The 27014-nt window shown below is 41.7% G+C and overlaps 1 protein-coding gene across 4 annotated transcripts in view; it reads right to left on the bottom strand.

Annotated features, from left to right (window-relative positions):
* Nucleotides 1-3057: 3057 nt before the first annotated feature.
* The window catches only part of LOC104144409 (potassium voltage-gated channel subfamily A member 5), a 32546-nt gene continuing 8589 nt past the window's right edge, over nt 3058-27014 (bottom strand). Inside the window, exons 3-5 of one of the 4 annotated variants that reach the window (XR_011142759.1) lie at nt 13885-13987; nt 6291-6499; nt 3058-3748 (exon numbers count right to left, since the gene is read on the bottom strand). The gene's annotated coding sequence lies outside the window, so the exon portion shown is untranslated. Of the gene's footprint in view, nt 3749-6171; nt 6260-6290; nt 6500-13884; nt 13988-27014 lie in introns of those variants that run through there. The other 3 variants (XM_009675408.2, XM_009675405.2, XM_009675407.2) reach the window with 3 other exon arrangements.

The following is a 27014-nucleotide window of genomic DNA, read 5'->3' on the forward strand; positions in this document are numbered from 1 at the left end:
TTTCATCCAAATTAGATTTTCATTGTAAATTAAAAACTGATAAATAGAACTAAATTGATCTGATTCATTACCCTAGTCTGACATACCAGCTTTCTGAACCATGAACGTTTTTGATATTGTAACTTTTCATTCCAGCTCAAAGTGAAAATCGTTCTCAGAATCTCTTAATTGTCAAAGAAGGAGTAAACCCACGTCTGCCACCAATGTGCTCTGATCTTGGCATGTAATATCTCAGGCACTCAAATCTACCACGGAAATATTAATCCATGTAGATATACAACTCCTGTTGTGCAGCCCACATAGCTAAGATTACCAGTCTTCAAATTAAAGGCTTTTGTTGTTATCCTTTGCTTGAGCCCCCTTCCCACTTTATTCCTTAAACAAGAACCTCTGTACGAGAGCAAATCAAAATCTACTCATCCCATGGCAGATACTTAAGGAAGAATGTTAGAAGCAGAGCACATCCTCCTAGCCTCTGTCAATTAGAGGGCTGCACCCTACAGTAACCCTGTTTCTAACTCAAGATTTCTATCCAGGCAGTTCTTTTCTGGCTTTACGATAGCAGGAAATAGACAGAAAGTTCTGGGTTTTTTACCATGCATATTTTGCAATTCCATGCATTTGTCAGAATTTTGCAGAAGTTACAGCAGTAAATTAATTATAAAGAGAAATGTTCTCTTTGGATTGTGCAAATAGAAAACACTAGGCATGATAAACAGTGACTGTCCTGGCAGCACGCATCAGAGGAGTAGGGCAAGAAAAGAAATGAAGTGAAAGGCCATTGGCTGTCCGTAAACAAAATAATCTGTGCAAGTAAACAAGTTCCTCCAGGACGTCAAAACTTGCTTTCCAACTTCTAATAATGATAAGGACAAGTTAGAAATAAATTAATGAATATGCTTTTGGCAAAATAGAAGCAGTCATTCACCTAAATGAAAGAAGACGTCATATACTAGTAATTCTAATTATAAGCCAGCCCCAGCTGCCTGTTTATATGAATGTATCATTACTGGATTGCAGGTGTCTAGATGTGTGTACTGTATCTCTGAGATGCAATGGGAGTGAGAAGCTGTCATTTCTGTTACAGGAAAAATGTGAGTGCAGGCAACAGTGTGGTGAGGAAGATAAGTCTTGCTGGAGGTGAGTCAGACTAGTCACCTGTGCAGTCTAAGGTCAGAGCTGTAGCATGTGTACAATCCTATATCAAGGTGCGCACCTGGAAGGTAGAAGCAAAAGCGACCACAGTCATTTCTGTCAGTCCTCAAACATCTCTCTGGAGGTCCTATTGCCCTTCACCTGTGACAACTATACTGAATCAGTTCAGACTTCATTTGATTTAAATGAGGCAGTTTTCAATTTATTCAGAATCCTGAACACAGGCCTGGAGCACAGCATTAAATGGACAAGGATGAGAAATGTCTTTCCTTCTTTGAATGCTCTGTAAATTAACTATATTTGATGAAGTCTTATCTACAGCAAAGATGTGTTCCCAACCCAGTGAAATTGATAGAAAATTTCCCATTGACTTCATTAAACTTTGGAGACCCAAAGGAATATTGTGGCAGTAAAAACTACCTTAGTACAATGGCCTTGACTTTCTACTGCTAGTAAACATTTTCTAACAAATCTGCCAAGAAAAGCCACACAGCAGAAGAGACATTGGAGGGTATGTCCTGCTGTAAGGGATTTTAATGTCTATGAATGCTCATAACCCATCGAAGTTTGACAAATTCACTCTAAGATCAAAGCCTATTTCCAGACACTCAAAAATCTACTCATTAAAGTCACAGTCCTGCAGCTATTTGTGCATCTGTGTAGTCTGTTCACATCAGCTAGGGCTACTCTTAAGCATAGAATTGAACACCTCAGTCGTCTTCCACCACAAAAGAGAAGCAGAGAAAATTAAGAGAGTGGAAAAGATGTTGAACATCCACATGAAAAGGATGCAAGCCTACCAGTTAAAGGACCGAGGCTTGCATCAGCCCACAGATTTCCCATGTCAAATTGCTCTTTTACTTTTTCCTTGCTAGAGGTTAAGAAAAACTTGCATTCCTTTAAAAGACTGTGTTTCATATAAGCAAGTTTCAGTTAAATGCAGCTAAGCTTTCAGGTCCTCAGTAGGTATAAATCAGAAAAGTTCCACTAATGTCGAAGAAATTAGGCTAGTTTATGCCAGCTTAGAATCTGTCTGAAAGACTCCAAAATGGCTGAGCCAGGTTCAAAAAGTGGCACAAGAAAGTATTGTCCTCAGACAAACTTCTCAGGGACTTCTCTTTTGAGTGAACTTCAAATAGTGAAGGAAAAAAACCTCCATCCCTTCGGTCTGCTGCTTTGGTGCTCACTGAGCTTGTTCATTGGAAGACCTTGATATTGTCCGTGCTCTGCCTCAAAAGTAGGGTGCATGAGCAAGTAAACAGGATTAAGATTCTCACAGATATTTTATGTACCATACTCAAATTATTCAGTTAACTTCCAATGAGAGCCATATGCTTGAGGCTCATCTAAGACAACTGCTCACTCTCAGAAAGAAAACCCATGCTAGTCTGTTCAACCTAACCCAGGTCTTTGCTATTCCAGGCCCATGGTTGAGCTACTGGGTTACATTTCTTCTTAATCTTACAAAGACTGGAACTCCAAAAGGTTATGCTGACACTCCTCAGAAACTTCTATGTTCTGTAACAAAGGACCTACTGCGGTCTTTTATTTATCTCTGAGCTGCAGTGACAAAACAGACATGCAGCATGATGAGATGGGTACTGCTTCATTTACTCACATGGCTAATACCAGTTCTAAGCCTTAGCCGTGGTGCAAAATGTAATAAACATACACAGAGAAATCTGCTTTTCAGATCCAAAATAGCCTTATGGAGACATATTCCTGAACTGAGATTACTGGTCACTGCTATATTGTCACCACTTCAAACCCTGCATCAGGAGACTTTCACGCTGTGATAGATAGATATAGATTAGATATAGATGTAAATATAGATGTAGATTAAGCCATTCATAATTATCAATCGTTATTATTCAAAAACTTTTATCACTGCTATGCACAAACAATGTGGTTCTGCAGGAGGGGGAGACAATTTTATTGAGTTTATAGACAGAGCAAAAGGCATAAAGAATACAGGTAATGCACATTTTTCCAACAGCAATATAAACAGAAAGAAAAATGTTCAAGTCAAAGTCACATGAAAAATTAGACTAATCTTCAGATGCATTCTAGACTTGTATGTACATCATTTTTATGCTAAAAGTTGAAATACTAACTCCAGAGATGCAACATATCTCAAGAATACAAAATAAATAAACAAAGATGAGTACCAAAAAAGAAAAAGCACAAATACTTGAACTTTCCTCCAGAATGATGAGAAATTTGGATATGAAAGAGCCATGGCAAAAGATACCTAATGTATGAGAAGAACTAATTCATGATATATTTCCAAACAAAATCTCAAGTAATAAAGCCTCCTTGTGCCTGAGAGTGAGTTCACAGTACTTTTTAAACTTTAATGGGCCTCAGCATACTCCTTTTGCAATGTTGAACAATTTCCCTATGAGAGAAACCTCCAAGCAGAAGAGATTTTCAACAATTTGAGTAAAGAAATCCAATTCACTGAGAATGTATTCTTGATGGAGTCATCACGGTTATTTATCCAGGTGAAAGTTTTTCAGCAACATCTCCTAACTGAAGATGGTTTGAGAACAAGGAATTGGTTTCAGTCTCTGCAGTCTCTAATGGTCAGCATCTGTAGGAGAAAAGCAATGAGCCTTCTGTAATGTAAAAAGCTATAGTCAATATCAAGAACAAATCATTAGGATCCACAGCAGATACAGAATGATGGTTGAGTACAAATGAAAGATGCACCATTATTTCACTTTCTTTACAAGAGAGTTAATATTAATTGAGTGTCACTAAGCACCACAAGGAGATTTCCTGCTAGAAAAGTCTCCTTTACCAGTTTGTTTGCATCACCAAATATCCTACAGAAAAGCTTTATTTTTCACCTCTTCTTGCAAGTTAGATTTTTATGGCAGTTTTTTTCCAAAGAAAAATAGTTCAATCTCCCTGAAGTAATATATACAAATGAAGGCCTATGTTTCTGCTTGCCACGAATACAGTGACTGCAACTATCCCTTCAAGCTGGGTATTTGCACATGCTTATTGATTCAGGTGGTCAAATGACTATTTGCAATGGACAGATTTCTCCTGACTTCAAAGTTGAACTGAGGCCTAAATACTTAAGCTTTTTCACTTCCAAGCGCCCTCTCTGAAAACATGGACCACAAATATCCTCTCCCATGAGATTAGCCCTGGAACTTTATTAGGCCTAAAGTTATGATCAAACAATGTCCTAATAAAAATAGTGGCTATTGAATAGTAAATAAAATGTGTTCCAAAGACAACAAATCATGATTACAATGATTTTTTGCATAATTAAAAAAAAAAGCCTTGTCTATTGGAAAATAAAAAGACAGGATATACAAGAGTAAGTTAAATAGATGAAAATATAAACATTAAAAAACCTAGAAGATTGGTTAAAACCAGAATATATATAGATATACATATATATGCACATGCATATATACACACACAGAGTATATACGTATAAAGATATTCCCAAATAGCTTCCCAGGCAGCCTCTGTAAGAAAAAATTGAAAAAAAAAAAAGGATTATACAATGTAGCTCTAGTTTAGAGGATCAAAGAAATTTTTTTCAGTGGGATCTGAAAAGCACGAAGTATTCTGATCATAACTGCACACCTCAGTCGTACTACTTCACGTACACGTGCCTGACATAAATCTTTAAGTGACCTGGGATGCCCTGATTAAACAGCATCTTGTTTCAGTACGTGTGCAAACACCTCACTCTATCAGACACCCTGAAAAGGTAACAAGGAAGAAGAGCTGCACATTTACACGCTGAGCACTGCAGCCCTGGAACCACACAACCATCTCGCTGCTGGTCAGAAAAGGCTGCCCTGCCATTTGTCTCTTCCTCCGTTTCAGCAATGGTTTCCACAGTCCTGACAAAGCCCAAAGATGACTTACATGAAAAAAGGCAGCTAGAAGTCCATCTGGAAGATTTTTAACTGAATCTGTGCAAAATAAAATAAACATTTCTCCTTACCCCCAAATAAGAGAGACACTGAGCTTCAAACAAAAGAGCTGCCTATGTGGTAATCTGCAGGGAAAACTCAGTGCCAGAGCTGGTGCCCTTTGAAGCTAAGGAAAAGCTCCAGCTGCCCTTTACAATGCAGGAACAAGACCCGGATTCCTGACTGAATTGAAAAATAATGATGGTAGTAGCCTTCCTAAGCTCTGAATAGCTCTTTGCAAATCACTATCTTGCTCCATTGACTATAGGAGATATCAAAGTGACTGGGTTCCTAACTTAGATGTTTTACTTAAAACTAGCCAAGCTGAAAATAATAGCTGTGTAGAAAGCCTCCTGATTTTCTTGTGACTGATTACCTCAGAATAAAGCTCAGCCAGGCCAGCATGGCAGATTCGAACAGAAAAATAGGGAATGATATTCCAAAGTTAAACACTTAGCTTTTCTTCTGATTTTACTGATTCTATTTTTTTTATTTCTTTTCCTAATGATTCATGTTAGCTAGAATCAAATTTGAATATTTTGTCAGTTTTCCAGGGTATTTTTTTAATTTTCTTCTTCCTTTTCTCCCTCTGAAGGAAAGTATGAAGGAAGTAATATAAAATGAAAGTTGGAAAAAGAGAGGGACTCTAAAAGAGAAATAATTCCAAATTCATTCAATTGATGTTAAATTAATTGGAACCTTACATTTTTATATAAAATATAAAAATTCTGAATGCTGAAGAAGTGGTATTTTTATACTCTTTGTTTATATATTTTCTATTGCAGCATCTCCTTGATTAAGAATTTTCAGCCAATTTAAGCAGCACAAGTATTAAAAAGCCCCAGCAATCTGGCATCTTGAGCCATAATCTTTCAGAGTGGCATACAGAGAGATCTGTTTTGGGCAGTAGAGCATCTATGGTGTGACATAGTAGTATATGTAGTACAAGCAAGGATAACATGGGGTTAGAGATTAATATTCTGCATCGTACTGTGCCCTGTTATTTTTATCCTGCTGTTTCTTTCACTCACCATCCCATGACTCACACCCTCCCCACACTGGAATTTCTATCCCAGTCTCGTGGTTCACTAGTGCGCTGTGGAAGATGATGCTGTGGAAAGCCATCTGAAGAACAGCACAACTGCATGAGCTCCAGGTCACTAAAAAACAGAGAGAGACAACATCACTTACTGCTTTGGCCCACAGCTGCTCTGACTGTTGCAGTGTCTTTAGCAAGCTGTCCTCAGTATTTATGAGGGTTGCTGTTTGTCCTGTGTTTATTGCCTTGGTAATGTCCCTGGACAGGAAGGTGGTAGGCATGTTCAATTTACAGACAGTCATATGGGTAGCTGACACCATACAAGCTTATAGGGCTCCTCCTGTGAGGCGATGAAGTCCTCCTGTGAGACAGGTTTGTAAAATTCAATATCAGTAAATCAGTTGGGATAAAAGTAAAACTCTCCTTTACACATTTCTTCATTAACTATATCATCTCAGGACATGATCTTGAATGCCACGCTAGACAGACCACTTAGGATCTATGCTTCATGATGCCAAAACACAGTTACCTGATGTGGGAAGGAAGGTAAAAAATACCTACTAATTGCATGTGTAAGCATCATAATCCAGAATGTAAAACATCACAATCCCAAGCCAGTCTGCTGCTGTATAACCTTGCATTCATACTTCTTAGACGACTCGGTTTCTGGCCTCTCTTTGACCCCAGAAGTGACAGGGTGTTCATCAGTTAGGACCCTGAGCTCTATCAGGGCCCAGAAATTAGGATGGTCAGAGGAAACATAGTTACTCTCTCTTATAGCCCAGATGAGTGTTAGAGCTCTTTTTCCAGATTCCCAATTCCCGCCTTTGGCTCTATCTGAACTTTCATCTCCAGCTTCCTGGAGGCATTTCCAAAGCAGTCAGAAGCAATGATCACAGAGGGTTCACAGTTCGTATGAATAAGTGAATATTCCCTATGCTAGAGGGAGTACCTCAACACCATTTGAACCAGTAATTAGACAACATACCACCCTTACAAAAAGATTTTTACCAGGAAATGACAACTGACTCCAAAGCTAGAAGGCCATCTTTTTTTCCTTTTTGACCTCATTACTTTAAAAAATGAAATTCTTCGCTAGAAGGAGTCAAAGATCCCTTGCCCACAGAATATCTACAACCTGGTAGAAAAGGCATTTTTGCAGGGAAAGGGAACTAAAATCCTAACTCAGGGCTGTGGAGTCCAGTCAGTAGTAAGACTCCCATTTACTTACTGGAGCAGTGAGCTCTCCGAGTACTTTTTTAGTTATCTAGCTGAAGTAATTCTACTCAAATGGTAGGAGTGGCTTGCTTCTGGAGTAAGGCGAGCAGAGAGATCATTTGTGCGCCAGTTTGTTGTTCCAGCTTTCAAAAAGAACTTCACTAGAAGGTCTCAACAAACTTTTCATCTCATCTGTTTAAATTGCCTGGCCTCCTGCTTTTCCATTCTCTCAAAGCTAACAAGTAACACTGGAGAAGACAAAGCATGTTCTACTCCTATGTCTGTTTCGTTCTCCAAATTAGCCTTGGGGCAAACATATCCTGTCACCTCCACTCAAGTCTTTCAATTGGATTTCTGATGGTGAGTCAAGGAGCAATCAATGAGTCCTTTGTTGGTGAAGTAGCCTAGACACTTTGCAAAGTGTCTAGGCAAAGACACTTTGCTGTTCAATGTCCAGCTGCCAACTCAAGTCACTCATCACATCCTCTGCTCTCCTCTATTGTCCTTTCCCAATGTGACTGGCTACCTGGAAGGCAGTGAATATGCATGAGAAAGAAGGAAGACTGAAGGCTTGTACATCCTCACCACATTCAAATGTCAGGTTTTCCCTGAACACAAAGGGCAGAAGCTTCCCTCAGTCCACCCTCAATCTAGAAATGTGACCTCAGCACACGAGTCATGTCATTTCCCCGAGACAGTTCCTCCATCTACAGCAAGAGCTGGAGGAGGATGTGACTAGTGACCTGAAATGAAACCTGAGTAAATTGCAAGAGAAGCTTCCACCAGAATGTCTTCCATTAGAATCAGCACCTCAGGACAACAAATGCTGTTGCAGTTTGAAAGATGATTAAAAAAAAAAAAAAGCTAAGGGGAATTGGAGCAGACAGAGAAAAGCTTGTTAAAGCAGCAGCGTCTTGCTGTGAGCAGCTATAAGTTCAATAGATAATATCCCAGGCTTCTTGGTATTACTGACTCAAATAACAAGTTTTTGCTTGTCAAAGTCATAACAGCAATCCTTTAGAGTAATGTTTGTCCTGAGCTGCAGTCTCTTGTCCTGAACTTGTATTTGTCTGGAGCTGTTCTAAACTAACTATGAATTAAACAGGACTCTGACAACATATTTCTTTCCTACCTTGTCTTATCATCTGAGAGGCATGAAAGGCCAGGAAAGCAATTGCTCAGAACAGCTGAGAAAGTACTGGAAAAGAGGACCTCTCCATTCATACCAGGTTGGTACTGGGTTTCTGTACTTTCTCGCCCTCACCTCTTCCAGGTGATCCAAACACCAGGAAAGGAGAATGCAGGGACATACTCCAGTGAGTTCATTTGGAGTCAGCTGGTATATGCAATAGGGGCAGGGACTTTTTCAGTTAATCATCCTCTTTGGATGACGTTAGGTCCTCAGAAGAAATATTTTTTATGGAAACTGTTTCAATTCAGTGTTCTCTGGGAAAGTTTTTCTCGGTCAGATGGGAACAGAGGCCTACAGACCCAGTTATTAGCACATCTAGTAAACAATACCTTGCAGTTCCCACAAGCTTAAACAGACTGGTCCTATGACCAGTTTTGGAGGGTTGTGGTTTCTACCACCATGAGACCCTGTTTGAAGATTGACAACTGATTGGGAGAGATGGGATCCACCTCACTAAGTGGGGCACGCATGTCTTTGCCAACAGGTTGGCCAGTCTGGCAAGGAGGGCTTTAAACTAGGAAAGATGGGGGAAGCAGAGACTCATAGAGACAGGGTAGTCAGCAAAACGCAGCTCAAGTCAGGATGCCTCCAGCGGGTGCATGTAGCCAGGGAAATGTGCACAGCACATGGCTATGGAGGATCCTCTTGCACCTCTCCTTGCACCTCTCTGAAATGTCTGTACACCAATGCACATAGGAGGTAGAATAAGCAGGAAGAATTAGAGATCTGTGTGCACTTGCAGGGCCATGATCTCATTGCAGTTACAGAGACATGGTGGGATAGCTCACAGGAGTGGAATGCAGTCATGGATGGCTCTGTGTTTTTTACGAAAGACAGGCCAGGAAGGCGAGTGGTGGAGTTGCTCTTTACGTGAGGGAGCAACTGGAATGTACTGAGCTCTGCCTCGGGATGGATGATGATCAGGTTGAGAGCGTATGAGCCTTGGCTGCAGTGACCATGAGATGGTGGAGTTCAGGATCCTGCAAGGAGGGAGCAGGGCAATAAGTAGGATTGCAACCCTGGACTTCAGGAGAGCCACCTTTGGCCTCTTCAGGGACCTTCCTGGAGGAATCTCATGCGGTGGGGCCCTAGAAGGAAGAAGTGTCCAAGAGAGCTGGTTAATATTCAAGCATCACCTCCTCCAGGCTCAAGAGCAGTGCACCCCTCTGAGTAAGGAGTCAAGCAAAGCGGGCAGGAGACCTGCATGGATGAGCAAGGAGCTCCTGGCCAAACTCCAAGAGAAGAAGGAAGTCTACAGAATGTGGAAAAAGGGACAGGCCACATGGGAGGAATATAGGGACGTTGTCAGAGTGTGCAGGGATGCGACAAGGAAGGCTAAGGCCCATTTGGAATTAAATCTGGCAAGGGATGTCAAGGACAAGAAGGGCTTCTTCAAATACATCACTAGCAAAAGGAAGACTAGGGAAAACGTGGGTCCGCTGCTGAATGGGGCGGGTGCCCTGGTAACAAAGGATATAGAGAAGGCAGAGCTGCTGAATGCCTTCTTTCTTCAGTCTTCTCTGCTAAGGCCAGTCCTCAGGAATTCCAGACCCTGGGGACAAGACAGGAAGTCTGGAGAAAGGAAGACTCTCCCTTGGTTGAGGAGAATCGGGTTAGAGCTCACTTGTTCAAACCTGACATTCACAAATCCATGGGCCCCGATGGGATGCACCCACAAGTGCTGAGGGAGATGGCAGATGTTCTTGCTAGGCCACTCTCCATCATCTTGGAAAGGTCCTGGAGATCAGGAGAGGTGCCTGAGGACTGAAAGAAAGTCAGTGTCACGCCAGTCTTCCCAAAGGGCAAGAAGGAGGAGCCAGGAAACTCCAGGCCTGTCAGCCTCCCCTCCATCCCGGGAAAGGTGATGCAACAGAGCTCCTCCTGGAGGTCCTCACTAAGCATGTGGAGGACAAGAAGGTGATCAGGAGGAGTCAGCATGGATTCACCAAAGGGGAAATCGTGCTTAACCAGCCTGATAGCCTTCTGTGAGGGAATGACTGGCTGGGTAGGTGAAGGGAGAGCAGTGGATGTTGTCTACCTGGACTTCAGCAAGGCTTTCGACACTGTCTCCCATCATCACATCCTCATAGGCAAGCTCATGATGTACGGCTAGATGAACGGAGAGTGAGGCGGATTGAGAACTGGCTGGATGACAGAGCTCAGAGGGTTGTGGTCAGTGGCACAGAGTCTAGTTGGAGGCGTGTAGCTAGCGGTGTCCCCCAGGGGTCAGTCCTGGGTCCAGTCTTGTTCAACTTATTCATCAATGACCTGGAGGAAGGCACAGAGTGCGCTCTCAGGAAGTTTGCTGCCGATACTAAACTGGGGGGAGTGGCTGACACACCAGAAGACTGTGCTGCCATTCAGAGGGACCTGGGCAGGCTGGAGAGGCGGGCGGAGAGGAACCTCATCAAATTCAACAAAGGCAAGTGCAGGGTCCTGCACCTGGGGAGGAATGACCCCAGGCACCAGTACAGGCTGGGGGTTGACCTGCTGGAAAGTAACGCTGCCGGTACCGCAGAGAAGGACCTGGGTGTGCTGGTGGACAACAAGTTAACCATGAGCCAGCAATGCACTCTTGTGGCCAAGAAGGCCAAGGGTATCCTGGGCTGCATTAGGCAGAGTGTTGCCAGCAGGTCGAGGGAGGTGATCCTGCCCCTCTACTCAGCCCTGGGGAGGCCTCACCTGGAGGACTGTGTCCAGTGCTGGGCTCCCCAGTCCAAGAGAGACATGGCACTCCTGGAGGGGGTCCGGCAGAGAGCTACCAAGATGATTAGAGGGCTGGAGCACCTCTTCTATGAAGAAAGGCTGAGAGAGCTGGGCCTGTTTAGCCTGGAGAAGAGAAGACTGAGAGGCCATCTCATCAATGTCTACAACTATCTGAAGGGAGGGTGTCAAGAGGATGGGGATAGACTCTTCTCCATGGTGCCCAGTGACAGGACAAGAGGCAACAGGCACAAACTGAGACACAGGAAGTTCCATGTGAACCTGAGGAAAAACTTCTTGACTGTGCGGGTGAGTGTGCGCTGGAACAGGTTGCCCAGAGAGGTTGTGGAGTCTCCTTCGCTGGAGATATTGAAAACCCGCCTGGACGCGATCCTGGGCAACGTGCTCTAGAGGGCCCTGCTAGAGCAGGGGGGTTGGACTAGATGATCTCCAGAGGTCCCTTTGAACCTCAACTATTCTGTGATTCTGTGATTCTGGGACATCTCTGTCATATCTACTTGTTCCTATGTGGTTGAAAGAATTTCCCCAATGACACTTTAGGCTGAAAGACCACATAATTGCTGGCAATTGCTCTTGGTCAGTCTCACTGAGCGCAAGCAAACTTTGTCAGGCTTGGTCAGCCTAACTGAAACAACAACAAAAATTGTCTCACTCAGTGTGACTTCACAGGCCAACCACGAACACCACTAAACATACAGTAGAGGATGACAAAAGAGAAGTTTAAAGGGAGGATTGCTATGTCTTGCCACATTGGCAGATGCATCAGTCAGGTGGTCGAATAAAGCTTGACATATATACTGTTCTGTGTTATGTGTCAAGCACTGGGTGGGATTCCCTGTGAAAAAAAGAGTACCAAAAGTACAAACCCACTCTTTTTGCAGATATCTGCTTGGCATGTTGAAAGGCCAGCTCAAATCAAGTTGGCAGCATTCTGATGAGTGACTTGAACCTGAGTCTCTCGTGTTGATTAGATGTTCTCTCCTTTCCTTTCACATGAAAAATTGAGTGGTTGAAGCTTATGCAGGAAGCAAACCAGAAATTATGGGGTGGAAAGTACAATATACCCAGTCAACTTGACAGCTGATAGATCGTAAAGGACTAAGTCAACTGGCTGTCAAATAGAGCAGCCTACAGTGTTTCCTCATTACCGTCAGCCTCCTGGAGGGATTCGTCATCTCTGATAGCTTGGGAGGCCAAGATCAACCCTCCATACCCTTCTCCCCTTACTGCTCTTTCAATGAGAAGGTCATTAAAGCTCTGATTTTGTGGCTGGTGGTTTGTGTCACTACAGCCTTCCAGCTTGGCTATTTACATCCTTACCTAACAAAATGTCTTTTGGCACTGTTAAGCCATAAAACCATGAAAGTAACTTTTTTTTTTTTTATGAATTCACCCCATTTTAGGCCTACACCTAGCAAGCTTCACCCTAATCTCCTAGCAAATGTCCCTTATTCATTTTAAACAAGATTTTTCCTAGATATTCTGGAAAAATTAAAACTAGTATGATTTTATTTTAGTGATTCACGAGAAGGAGTTGTGACCTAGAAGGTAAACTAAATCCTAAAATATATACAATGATTATTTATTTCTGGATAACGTTGATCAAATCATCTGACATCTGTACACTGCATTCCCTGTAACTGCACCTTCATGGGAAATGGATGCCAACCATTGGATATGAATCCTGTCTGGCACTGAAAGCAAAATAGAAGGATACTAGTTTCTTGCTCAGTGCATCACTGGAAAGCACTTAAAGTAACTGATGCAGCCTTAAGGATAGAACTGAATCTTTAAAGTCAAAGAAGTCTGCCTCATATATAAAGTGCAATCATTTTCATGACAAGTATTATAGTCAAGTATAGACAAGTAATATAGTAATATTTGGAACAAGAATTAACAGGAAAGGAATCTGTAAAAAACAAACATCGCTTCTTGATATTGTGGCATCAGAAATGTGTGAGAGAGAATTTTTCATCTTACATAAAGCTCCTGCCTTAAGATGAAAGGTTTATAGTTTACTTTTTCAAGAATCTACAAGTATATTTTGGACTTATTACTATTAAGAGATTTATGCAACTTTTATTCTTATTCTGTACGTGAATTAATTAGTGGCCAATCTCACTGTAATTTAAGTAAGATCAGCACCAGATGGAGAGCAGACTTCCTTATTAAGGGATTTTATCAAAAGAGCAATTCAGCAAATGCACCTTTGAAACTCAATAGTGATATAAAAGATTGTAACAGGCTTGCCTAAGGAATTAGCTGATGGCAATTGGAATCAGTATTAAGTTATTGACAAATATTCTAATTTCATAGAACAGGGCAATAGCAAGCAGTTTGTCAGTATCCTACCCTTGAACTGCGCTCTTGCTAAAATAGGATGCTGAGCTCAGTTCTGATCACTGTGCAGCTGATGGCACAGCACCAAGAGTCTTCAACTGGATCAGGACCGGGACTATTGTTTTTAAGAAAGATACTGATAATTACTGAAACTGCACACTTCAATTGCCACCATAAGGTAGTCTCTTGTCCTGAATTTATATTTGTCTGGAGCTGTTCTAAGCTGACTATGAATTAACCCATTCCATGCATTCAGTTTAATTAAATCATACCTGGTATTTTCAGTTACATGAGAGCCCTCATTCTGTGGCTTCATTTTTCCTCTCTCCCTGCTTCTGCACGGGCTGTATGAGGGCAGACTTCTTTCTCTGTGAGCTGGGAAAGAAGTTCAGGAACACAGGATCATAAGAATAAGGCAGAGACTACTGAAACAATACCATCCCTCTCAGTACGAAGTAATATCAGGTCATGTTCCTGGTCCTACAGCTGCCAGCTGCCTGTCAATAAGGGCAGATGCAGGCTGGTGAGGCAATGTGTCTGACAGAAAACAACTTCAACAGCCACTGGAGGAACCCTAGGAGGTGATGTCTCTCTGACCCTCACAAAGGCTGTCAAAACTAGAATGACAGTTTGATAAACCAAACTCACTCACGTTTTTGGTAGTTGTTCAAAGAATCAGGCCATTCACAAATTTAAAACAAGGAAAAGGATATTTCGGTAGAGTTCAACACACATTCACAGCCAAGAGATGCAGCTATACTTTCACTATAACACTTGAACTTCTCCTCAGAAACAAGATTATTGACACCGGAGTGGCTAATGGAGCCAGTCAGTGCCCTGTGGAGTCCTTAATCATTCACTGTCATTCCTCCTAACTTATGTCACTTGCCAGCCTTAACTTGGCCTCCTAGGAACTACAAAAACATGCCGCAAAATCAAAACAACTAAATCACAGCAGATCATAACAGTCCATTTCATACTGAAAGGACTGTCTTCCAGTGACTGCATTAGTCATTTCTTTCTGTGAAGGCTGCACCTGCTTCAAGGTCAGCTGCCACTGATACCTCTGGTGTCCTCATGGGAGAAGACCAGGCAAGGGTCCCCAACAGTCTTGTTTCACCAAATATGTATAATTTCTCTGGAAAGGTAGAGATGAGATAGAGAAGCTGGCAAATGCCCAATTCATTTACAGTAGTCAGGACAAAATGGAGTTTTTAGCAACTTCAGAGAAAGAGGAAAGAGCTAGATGAATACACAACAAAATGGCCAGTGAAATTTGTAGCTATATAATTTGGAAAGGAAAAATACTCACATGAATTACAGGGATCTAAATGTTTATATACATGCTGAAATATGTATATAAATGTATGTGAATATATGTGAAAAAACACACTCAGTTTAAAGAGATACTAGCCGGAATGTTCAACATCAGCTTCTAAATCTGAATGAGCTCAACCTTTACCACAGTGATTATCCAGGGGCTTTGGCAGCAACCACCTCAGGCTGACGTTCCACTTGAGTCACAGATAGAAAGAAGCTTTTGTTTTTTTTTTTTCTTTGTCAAAAAATCCCAGAGACAGTCAATAAAATATAAGGCAAGAAATTTAAAAACCGGAAAAAGAAACACTTTTCTACACAGCATATAATTAAATTGTGGAACTCAGTGCCAGAGGAAATTTTCCCAGACAAGAACTTAACTAGATTCAAAAGGGACAGGACATTTATGGGAATATCCAGATTATCCAGAGTTGTTATAAACTACAGACAAAAAAAATATGGAATAGATTGCCATTCCAGCTACCTTTCTAAACACTCATCCCATGTACCGCAGTTGCATGCTGTGAGATTATAGAAGGCCTTTCAACATCGGATTGTCACTTGTAACCCCTCAGACACATTTTCTTAGGGAAAGTCCAGAGTTCCATTTGCCTCAAATTCTGTCTACCTTCTGCAGCTCCCTTTTTCCAGGTTAAGCATTACACACTGCCGGTGACACCCAGTCTTATATAATGCAGTGTGATACCTTTCTAGAGAGCACAGAAACAGACTGAATCATAATCTAGGTTCAGAGCTGACAGTGAATAATAACTATCTCATCCTCAACCTTCTCCCAAGTGCTTTCTTTGTGATTTTTTTTCACTAGTCCAGAGCAAGGCTCAGACCCATTCCTACTCTCTCCAACAGTCCCTGGGAAAGGCTCCTGACAGCAGCAGGAGCCAGTTCTTGATCCTACATGTGTTGAAACCTGTAGCAAAATCCTCATTCTCTTCTATAGCAGAGGATCAGTCCTTTGGTGTCCAAACACAACTCAAAACAAAGAAAAGTTGAGCAAGCTTCTCTGTGGCCCAAGTTCTAGTCGTCGGTGAGTTTTGCAGGTAGGAATGGTAAAGAATGTTTCAAGTCCTATAAGATTAAATTGCTCTCCGTTCATTACCCATGAAATGTGATGACAGCTATGATGTTATCTGCGCATCAGGCAGCACAGGTCATTCCCAATGTTTCTTTGGATCTGATTCTTCAAGATACTGAACTCAACCTGAGAGATACCAATTGCCTTCAACACCTACAGGTGACAAAAGGAACTTTGCACCTAAAAAAAAAATTGCTCAGCATCTTAAAGAATTATGCTAATTGCAGCAATATTATAATAATGGCATGTCTCTCTCAATGACTTTCAATATCTTTCCTGAGTGATGAGATGACTTACAAACATCAAGACTGTCTACTTAGGGAAAGGCCATATTTAGTCTGGTTAGTGCAATCAGACCAAGTCCTTGCATAGTCAGTCGCTCCTTGAAAATAATACAGTTTTAACATGTTCTCATATTCCAAAGTGGACTAAGCTACACTGAGTCAGGCTTACCTTTATTCCAAGTGTGACTATTCATAGAGGAGCCTGCTCTCTATGAACTCATCACATTTCAAAATCAGCCTTTTCCCCATTCATATTAAATTTCCCAGGTGTTCCAACCTTACAGCTTTAAAAAACCCATCTCCAATGCCTGATCTTTCTCTACAGCAGGAAAATTATTGTAACATCCTGATTGTAAGGTCTGAAGGGCCATAGTAAGGTCCCTGTTACAAACGTTGCCTTTTCCCCAAACAAATATAGCTATCACAAACAAATGGCAAAACTGTGCCATAGAAACTTAGAGATGATTCTCAGAATATACACATTTTGTGGCAATGCCCCCGATACGCTTCTGTCCCCAAATAGCTTATAATTTATCACCTTGGGGAAAAACAAAAGGTAAAGCCCAATTATGCGGGGATTTGGCCTTTTTTTCTGTAAAAGATGCTTTTCTAAGACAGTCCCTGCTTTTAGTCTGTGGTCATATAGCATTATTTTGAAAAGTCGCTACGCAGCTGGTCCCCAAATGTGAGTTAATTACTTGTAGGTAGCTTTTGGGGAAGCTTTTGAAAATCCATTCATGCAAAATGATTTCACAAACTGCCTATGTGCTATTCTTGGGCTATTATAGCAGACTATTTCAAAATGATCAAGAGAAAATGGCAGGTTCTGCTCTATTTGGTTTGCAGCAGACTCCATTCTATTTATTCTAGAGTGAAGGAACAAAAAGGAAGACAAAATCATGCACAAGCTTTTACTGAAGGTTTTTCTACAACTTGGAAGTCTGCACTTCACACAAGGCCAGGCAATTTGGGCCTCTGCCCCTCTTCTGCAGCCCTTCTGCAGCAGTTCTTACCATTCAGAATAAGGCTGTTTTTTCAATGAATAAGACAGACTCAGTATTTAATAGCAATAGCAAAAAAAACTCCACAACATCATAAGATTAACTTAAAAATCAGATTTTAAATATGAGGCTCTTTCTGTTTACCTTCTGATCATTACAGATTCTGTCTTCTTTGCATGATAAAAAGCTAGAAATGTTGCTAGTGTCTGATCTAGTGTTCATTTTTTAACAGATGCTCGAAGAAATCCTTCACTGCACTTATGACAAATTGCTATAGTCCTTTTTAACAACGGAAGCAGATCAAACATGCCTTCTAATCCCCACATAGATTTTACCTTATGTGAAGCTATCAAGTTTAAGTGCCCTACCTTCAGGATGATCAAAAACTTTGGCCCAAAGTATTCAGAAAATCAACTAAGAGCTCTAAGTTGATGGTTACAGTCGGTAAATCTCTTCCTCACGCATAGCAAAACCATCTACCATGAAAGAGCAGGAAATAACACTTCCTACTGGACTGGGCCAAAGTTTGGAGGATAGAGAACAAACTTCAGGATGCACTTTCTGACCTGACTTATCAGACATCACATATTGCTAATACACGTGTATCTACATTTTCTTTTTAAAAACCATAGGTTCTCCACTGCTCACACCTCTCACCAAGAGGAGAGGATGAGAGAACCAATACTCCAAGGACATAAAACATGAAGGAAAAAAGTGTGACTATATGGTCCTTAGGATTAAGGTATTAGCTTCCCAATCAGGAAATGTGTCCTGTGTTCCACACCCATGCACTGTGTGATCCTCGGCAAGGTGCTTAGGGCTCAGTTATGCTTTTTAAGGACAGTTTTAAACACAGCACAGTAATCTGCTCCACTTTTCTCCCCCTTCATACTCTAAGTAGGCCAGAAGGTCCTATAGTAAATGCCACCAGTGGGCGTTACAAATATGGATAGCTGGTGGTTGAGTAAGGAGGAATCAACCAACTCTCTGTAGGGTGCTTTGTGCTTAGAAAAACAAATAGGATGAGCAATTACTCAGTTCCAGGAAATAAAGGGTCATCAGGTGAAACTGCTGCTGTGCTGGGCTGCTAAGGGGCATGCAAGACAATCTACTTAGAGCCACTCTATTTCAAGTCTAACAGTAAAGAGCTAGTCTTCTTGCAAAGTCTCCCCTCCCTTCCTCTTACCCCTCCAATCTCTCCACTTCAGTGCAGTAGCAAAGAACATAAGCCTTGAGCTGCTCACTTTGCTTCCTTAAGTTGTAAAACACCATGATGGCATGAGATGGACCTCGATGAATCTGACCCCAAACGCACTGAAGTCAAGGGGAGTCTCTCTCTCTCTCTCTCAGTTACAACAGACATTGGAGCAAGGTAGAAGTCTGAAAAATGTTTGGAAAGTACTGCTAGAAATAACTCTCTCTACATCTATCTATCTATACAAGCCATTAACTGTTATATTTCTAAACACAAGTCTGCTTCTCTCTGTTATTCGGCAAACCTCACCTAATCAGGATTTGCTACACTTCAGAGAGGAAGTCTGTGAATATACCCTGGTTTATAAAGTATTTCATTCACAATGTCTTTCCTGTACTGGTAGACTAAGAGTTCAGGGGAGCTAATATCATAACTTGAACATAAGAAGAGGGGTATTAATTTAGGTCTTTCTTGCCTCTGTGCGATTGCTACCTTCACAGAAGTTGTAAGAACATGTTTTTGTCAAGGCTGGTGTCCTTTTTGCAAAATTTGGTTGAAACTGGACAGTAAATTCAAAAGTTATTGACAAACAAAATAGAGTGACTAAAAAAAAAACCACCTTGTTTCCCTAGGAAACCACCAAATCCTTCTACAGAAAGAACCACAGTGAATCCAGTTCAGTTCAACATCCTATCTTGTGCAAAGCCAACATAATCTATTTCTGCCCTGTACAGCAGTTACAGAGCCAACCCATCAACAAATGATGTGTCCACATAGCTGCATCTAGGCTTCCTTCTAGGGCCACCATTAAATCACCATGTCACAGTGTAGGGGGCATGCATGACACGAGCCTGCCTGGAGCACCCTACCAAGGCCAGACCATGCACTTCACAGCACGGAGGTCAGCATGCAGCACCGGGGACCGCCATGGCCACGCAGGCTTGTCCACACGCGAGCATAAGGTGGGCAGAGGAGAGGTGATGCTGCAAAAGAGCACTCTGGATGCAGCAAGACACTGCCAGTCAGCAGCCTGGGCTGAGCACTGAGTCCAGCTGGAGCAGCAAGGCCCTGCCACTCACTGAGCGCTGTTTTGCCTTTGCACCAGCTCCTGGCTCCAGGCTCCCACAGAGATCCAAACTCCATGGAGCCAACAGCTCAGCGGCAGCCAGCTGTAGCCCTGGATGTAGACATAGCCAATCTGTTTTTGGAGAGCACTGATATTGCTCCCTTAGAGCATGTCCGGCACTGGTTTAACCCATGTGCAACCCTATTCACTTAGGGTGGGCTGCTTCTCTGCAATGCTGAAGTAAGGGGGATGGTGCAATGCTAATCTCCGGGAGCAGCATTTGAGCTGCACAGTGTGAAATGTTGACTATCTGTTAACAAAGCATTTAGTCTGATGAGGCAGTTAAAATGCGTACACTGCAAAGTTATTGACATTCATAGCATTTTTAATCAGTTGCACTCATCCTCCAAACTCTACCATCTCCCTCCGAAATGGAAAGCTGCAGGCTTGATTCCCAGTATATCAGCTCAGCTCTGTGCCCTTTTGTCCCTGTCATATCAGCATAAAACTGGAAGGCACAGCTATGAATCAGGGCAAGAGATTTGTCTGAACCACTTTTTTTGCTGCTATCATAGTTAAACCTTGGAAAATCCTGTTTTTGCCAGGATCTAATGCTCTAGCTGTTCCTTCCTCTGGGAAGGAGATACAAAACTGGCTGCTTATCATCCAGTCGGAACGGGGAATTGAATGCATCCTAACTGAGTCAGAACCTGTTGGAACTCCTTCCTGCCCTTTTCTTAAATTGAGAAGGCATGCATTACCCATACCTGAGTGGACGCACTTCGTGACTAAGGCTTTTTTTCAGTAACTGTACCTGGCTCACATTTTCTATGCAACGGAGCCTCTAAAACTTCACAGAATCAGCCATTGGCAGCACTCCCAGGATATTTTTCCATTCGCACATATTTCTAAAAATGTCAACGCCAGTCTAACCATTCTCATCTGGGAAGCCTGACATCAGATGTACGTTAGTTAGCTGGGGCGGGGGGGGGGGGAGATCCAAAATGAAAACTCCTTCTAAAAAGGAAAACAAATTCAAAATATGTTTCATTGGCTCCTGCCTCTAAACCTTATGCAAATAACATGAGGAAATTTTATACTGTGATTTTACAGCCACAACAGTTCAATTAGAAAAATCAAGCCAGGGAATGCTATGGGTTTTGGGGATGAGGAGTGGATGGTATAGGAGGTTTTTATTCAGGTATGATTCCTACATGTTTGGTTCATTACCAAAGAGCAGACAAAAAAGTCCTAGGCAGGGTCTTAAGAGCCATGCTTACTTTGCAATCCTGGAATTAAAACCAGACAGCTAAACAAGACTACATCTGGCTGTGGGAGAATTTCCCCAGGGAGGAAGCATTTTGGCTTGAGCATTTTGTTCCAGTCATCAACCGCAAATTATTTTCTCTTCCAAATTTGGACCCTGCACACACCTCCCCAGAATCACCTGCTTTGCCTGGGAAACAAGTGTAGAAATATAAGACATGCTACACCACCATTTTACAAGCCGAGCTCGGGCAATATCCAGCATTTCATCCTCACACTCTCTTCTTCCCTCAGCACATGCCCTCTGAATGCTATCACTGTAAGATAGATGCCTACTTAACTAGGTCTATCAAGATTCAAGTGAAAACAGAGGATATGACTGCAATCCTCAAGCCTATCTGAGCAGGATTCCTGACTTCAGTAAGGTTAATCCATAATTACAGAGTGAACAGAGGGCAGGACATGCTCCTGAATTATTTGAAATTTATATTGCGCCGCCCACATTCACTGCAATAATGTTTTTAAAAACATCTCTCTCCAGGGGAAGTCAATAGAAAGACCCCAGCCCCTTACTGGTTCCAATGGTAATTTTGTTCACTTAATTCCAAGATGTGTTTGCCTCTTAAATCATAGTTTTGCTTCCATGCCTTTTCAGAGAAATGGCCATTTTTGAATGTTTCCTGTCTCTAAACATTGAATAGTACCTAAATGTGATAAACAGAGTCTTTGAAATTACTCATTGCTCAAATAGACCTTAAAGAGGATAATGTACTGACATAAAAGGTTTCATGAAACTTCCCAGTTTGAGGAAGTTCACTTTGATCCAGTGGTGGATCTCAGCTTTCCAGACCACAAGTTCTGATGGTTTTTCTGCATTCAGATAAGATATGACTCCCACCCTAAGCATTTCTGCCCAGTCATGTGCTGGAGGTAACCCCCTCCACAGTAGAGACTCCTCAGTCAGCAAATTCCACAGTTTAGAATATTTGCTTAAATTGTCATCATTAAGCAGGCCTTCAGTATTCAGAAGTCTTGTCCTGCCATTTCTGCTAGGAGAGTATCAATTTCTGTCAGGTGACACAACGGCCAATACTGAATCATTAGGAGATTCAGTACTATGTTCAGAGGAAGATCATATGGGACTTCTGTTTCTACAAACCTTAAAAAATGAAATTCCATTGACAAATTTACTTGTTCTTAGTGCTTCCTTCAGAGAGACTTGCTTCTCATCCATTTGCTGGGGTGGCTGAGGGCGTTGACTTTGTAAATTACTGCAGTTAAAGCTGCTGAGATCCCTGAATTACAGCATCAAACAGGATTTCAAGTGGGAATTTACTTCTCAACATTTATTCACACTTTTCACTCTGACAGAACTTAACTAATGTTCCATTCCCTGGGGACCATAACAGAGCAACTGTTGGCATATTTCCCTTGGAGCTGCAGAAGTCTAGAGATGGTTCACTTCCTGCCCTTACTGGGTGGCCCATGGTTTCTACAGCACTGGAGCAGTGATAGTTGCATGTTCTTGTAATAGTTCTGCTTCCAGTATTACATCCAAAATCCCAATGCATAGCAAGGGAAATCTGGTGATGCTTTCAGATCAGTCCTTACTTGGCATTTCGTTGAGGTTACCTCACATGAATTTGAGAAGACAAAGCCATTTGGCAGCTAACAATGCCCACAAAGTACGTATTTATTTTGACTCTTCCTTATTCCCTTCTCAAGTTGTCATTAATTTAGGATCAAATTATCCTCTTAACATATATGCAAAGGGAAATAAATCTAAGCCACGGTGTAAACACAATGGACTGACAGAGAAATGCCTTCCCAGTGTCAGGACAAGCAAACATCCGCAGAGAATCATTTAGGCGTGGCTGACCATCAGTTTGGGAAGGAAGCTGGTGACACTGGGATCCTTCCAGGTCTCATTCTACCTGAATTTCTTTGCATGTAGGTAGGAGCATATCCCCCCTCCCCATCTCCTGCTCTCTCTTCCTCTTTTTTCATTTAAATTTTCAATTATTTTCCAGTGCAATCCACCTGATAGCAATAACAGAGGAAGTACTTGGCCACTAGGACCTTAATTATATCACAATCCACAAGATACTGTAGTTAAAACACAATGTATAGCCAATGGTAAGGCTGTGCAAACAGGAGGGTCAAGCAGACAAAATCCTACTCTCACTGTCAGATTCACCACTATTCTTCCATTTGCACTCAGAAAGCTGGGGGCTGTGTGTGGTGACTTTTGGTTGAGCTGCATGTGCCTGAGTATAGGTGGAAGCAGAACTGGATCATTACTTTATTATATGATTATTTTATTATTTTATTTTATTATTAGATCATTATTTTGCTACTTATTGGGACTTGCTCAGGGCTGCAGGAAGATGGCAGTGTCACTGCAGAAATACTTCTGTTCAATCAATGGGAAGTGATTACTGTGTAAGGTCAGAAGGTACCAGGAAGGGTAATATGTATAGCTTGTAGGATACTCCAAGAAATTGTTCCCACGTCCATTTTTTAAGCTATGAGCCTGCAAGCAAGATGCCATGCAGCAACCAAACAGGGCAGCCTCGTTGCCAGTGTACAAGGCACAATCTTCAGCCCTCAGTGTGAGCTGAGGTTGAGAGAAACTGAAGCTGTATCTACTTTTCTTAATTAAACAGTTCAAGGGAATGTTTCTGAGCAATTAAGTACAATCATCTATATTGTTAAAGGGCCCTGGAACACTTTCAGCCTGTACTGGATAGCTCTCTACTAAATACTTCCTAGGCACAATCTAGGAATTAGCACAGGCCAGAAACTATGCCTATTAGGCAGTCTGCCTCAAGCCACCTCATTTTGGAGGGAAAGATAATCTAACAGCACGAACATAGGCTGTTGTATGCCAGGTGGTCTCAGTGCCAGAGAATGGTCCCAGGCATGTTTCATTTGCTAATACAGATGTAGTCTGTACAGGCAGGAGAATTCCTGCCTCCTCCTCAGTGGAATATCCAGCTTCCTTATTAAGGAGAGGAGCTGCCCCATTTTCCATTCACATGAAGCTATACAAATTCCATTGTGAAATGCAGGGTGTTTCCAAGCTTTCCAGATAGATTTCACTTTTGTGCTCCAAAATCACATGGTTCTCAGCCTCCACTCCTTAATCAGTATACTTCATTGAGATTCTGCTTACATCCCTTAGTATTCTTCCAGCGCTTCCCAAAGACAGTTGCAATTTAGAATGTCAGGAAGATGGCTGAAATGTGGAGATATCAAAAACAAACACACAACCCCCCAAACAAACAAAGAACCAAGATAAGCTTCTGAACATTCTATTATACTGCCAAATGAATTCTGCACTAAATAGAAATACAGCTATGACAGCAAGTTAAAAATATTAGCTCTAATAATACATAACTTTTTCTCAATGTTTAATAATAATAATAATTAGCACTTCTATAGTAGCATGGTTCAAGCATGGTACCTGTTCAAGCATGGTACATGAGCAAGCTAAGCACAGCTCACAGTGTTCATGTGTGTTTTGTCAGTCCCTAGGACAGAGCATGAAGAATCAGTGCTGTTCTCAGTTCCAGAGCACAAAGCACTGACCAAAATGCCTTTGCTTCCTTTTGCTCACAAGGAGGTTTTGGGCATCTCTGAACAATGAACACACTGACATAAGAGCCAAAAAGGGCAGAATCTTCAGCCAAGGAGGGGATCATTGGAGACACTCTGTGAGAAAAGTGGCATGCAGGAAAATGAATGAAATTTTGCTGCTTACTGGGACATACCCATGCAGGCTTCAAGAAGATGCCAGTGTCTGCTTGGGATCCACAGTTTGGCCCACTATCCTAAGACAGATACCTATATCCTTTCTTTCAAAGCACTGAGCAGACTTTTAAAATATGGTCCTGAGTGATATTTTGCCCAATAGCTGGCATACAGAAACAGACCTGGGAGCCAACATTGCTTTCACCTTCATCCCTAGGTGAATGGCTTGACTTCTCTGTTACAGACTTCTGCTGTTTGCTTTGCTCAGGGAATCTTGTCTCCTTCAAGGCACTGTCTCAGCTTAACTAGAGGGTGTCCCTTCCCAGAGCAATATCTTTCACTCACCAGACTGATCATTTCTTTGCATCAATTCTCTTGCACGGCTGGAATTTCCCAGCACACTAAAGATTATATTCCCTAATTAAAGCATTCCAGGGTTTAATTGTATAATAATAAGATAACAATAATAACAACACGCATTTCACATTAACCTTTCTTGTCTTTAAATAACGCTACTATGCAGCACTGCCCTGAAAATTAGTGTTTTCTGAGGTAAGAAAATCATAAAAATTACTTCACAAATTCACATTAAAGCCTTCCCTCAATTACACCCCCTCAGATTTTCAAATTATTTTAAACAACAGAGAAAAAAAATTGTATACGGCTTAAATAATTCAAATCACTTTCAGCTGCTCCCTCCCAAATCACATGCTTTTCTACTTATAATTAAACAGGGAGAAGAGAGAGGAAGAGGAGGTGGAAGAGATTTAAAATTGTGTTGAACTTGCTTGAGAGAATTAAGTATGGTAGAATCTAACTAATCCCTTCCAACTCTGGAGGAAGCAAATAAAACCCTGCTATGGATTTGTGAGACTTCTGAGGGAAATTACTGACTGCTAGGAAACCACCTAGGATATCCCTGCTCCCTCTACACACCTCAGACCTTTAGAGAGTTGTGCTGTCCACCAAGCTAGAATATTTAAACTATACCTCTTTCTCCACTATCTGCACACAAACTGCAACCCTGGATAGGAGGATTTCTTATGCAGCTGTTTACTGGTAAGGACAGCTGCAAGGTTTTATTGTGCGCATCATCTACAGGAAGCAGACAACACTGCTGGGATTGGGCTACAGACATGATCTGAGTGTAGAGACCATATATTTCATCAACATTTATCTCTAAATTGGCTTTCTCAAAAAAATTTGAGATGGGTAGAATTGCTGCTGTCCGAGAAGAGAATTATTACTGATTTGCAACTCGAGGTGCCCGGTAGCTTCTCTAGCAATATATATTCCTATGTCAACTTTAAATACAACGAACTCTAGCAACATATCTATCCAAAACGGAAAGGAGGGAGCTGAGGAATTCCCAGGGCTAATCACATCTGTAGCAGGATGGCCCTGTCACTTACTGCTTTGTACTAATGGCTATTACCACTATCAAATGCCCTATGGGATAAAAGCAAAGGAAGGGAGTGAGTAGTGAGGTATAATCCAAAGGGTAAGAGCCAAGGGTAATCCAAGAGCAGAAGAATCACAGTTGGAAAAGTGCAGGATCAACAGAAGGCAAAACTACAAATCACCCCTGTTTGCAAGAGCAACTCTTCATCTTGGGTCTTCGCTTTTCAGATAATATTTGTTAAGGCTGGGAAACCCTGAATTTAAGTCTTTTCTCATGTGAGAAGGACTGCAGCAGGTGACAAACTCTAGGAGGGGAAAACATCACACAGCATGAAAAACTGCACAGTTATTATCCCTGGCTGCTTAAAAGCTGCTTCCCACGAGACAGCAAATGACATTCTCAATGGCACACCATAGTGGAAACACAGAGATGCGATGCATCTTTCACATCGCTCTCCCACAGGCCAGAAAAATGTTACAACTCGCACTGATTTCTCTGGAAACATCCTCCTTGTGACACTGAGCATGAGTAGATTACTAATACAGAGGAGAATTTACAGACTACTTTTGGTAAATTCTGAATTCTGTCCGGATAATTCATGGTGCAGTAATCATATAGATATCTGTGCTGGGAAGCCAGTGCTCTAATGGAAAACTTTCATTGCCAGCTAGGAAGGCTATTAATTTTACTATTAGATCAGGTCATTTCTGGAAATCAGATCACTTTACACTGCTGGAAATTTGAAGTAACATGGTTCCATTGGAAAGATTAACCTCATTTTCATGTCACACCAAGTCTAAGTAGGAGAAAGTGGCTGAAAACAAAGGATGTACACCCAGGCATGAATAAGAACAGAATTCAGGCCTTTAGCAAAGTTCTTAAAGAAACCCTCAAAACTGGGAATGCAAAGCTAGTGCAAAGTTGGACTAGCTATTCATTGCACCCTGGCAATGTGTCTTAGAGTGTAAAATCGCAAACTCTTTGCTGAGTCACATTTGACATACTAGCTATAAGACATAATTACC

Source organism: Struthio camelus, chromosome 1 (genome assembly GCF_040807025.1).
Source record: "Struthio camelus isolate bStrCam1 chromosome 1, bStrCam1.hap1, whole genome shotgun sequence".
NCBI classification, from domain to species: domain Eukaryota; kingdom Metazoa; phylum Chordata; class Aves; order Struthioniformes; family Struthionidae; genus Struthio; species Struthio camelus.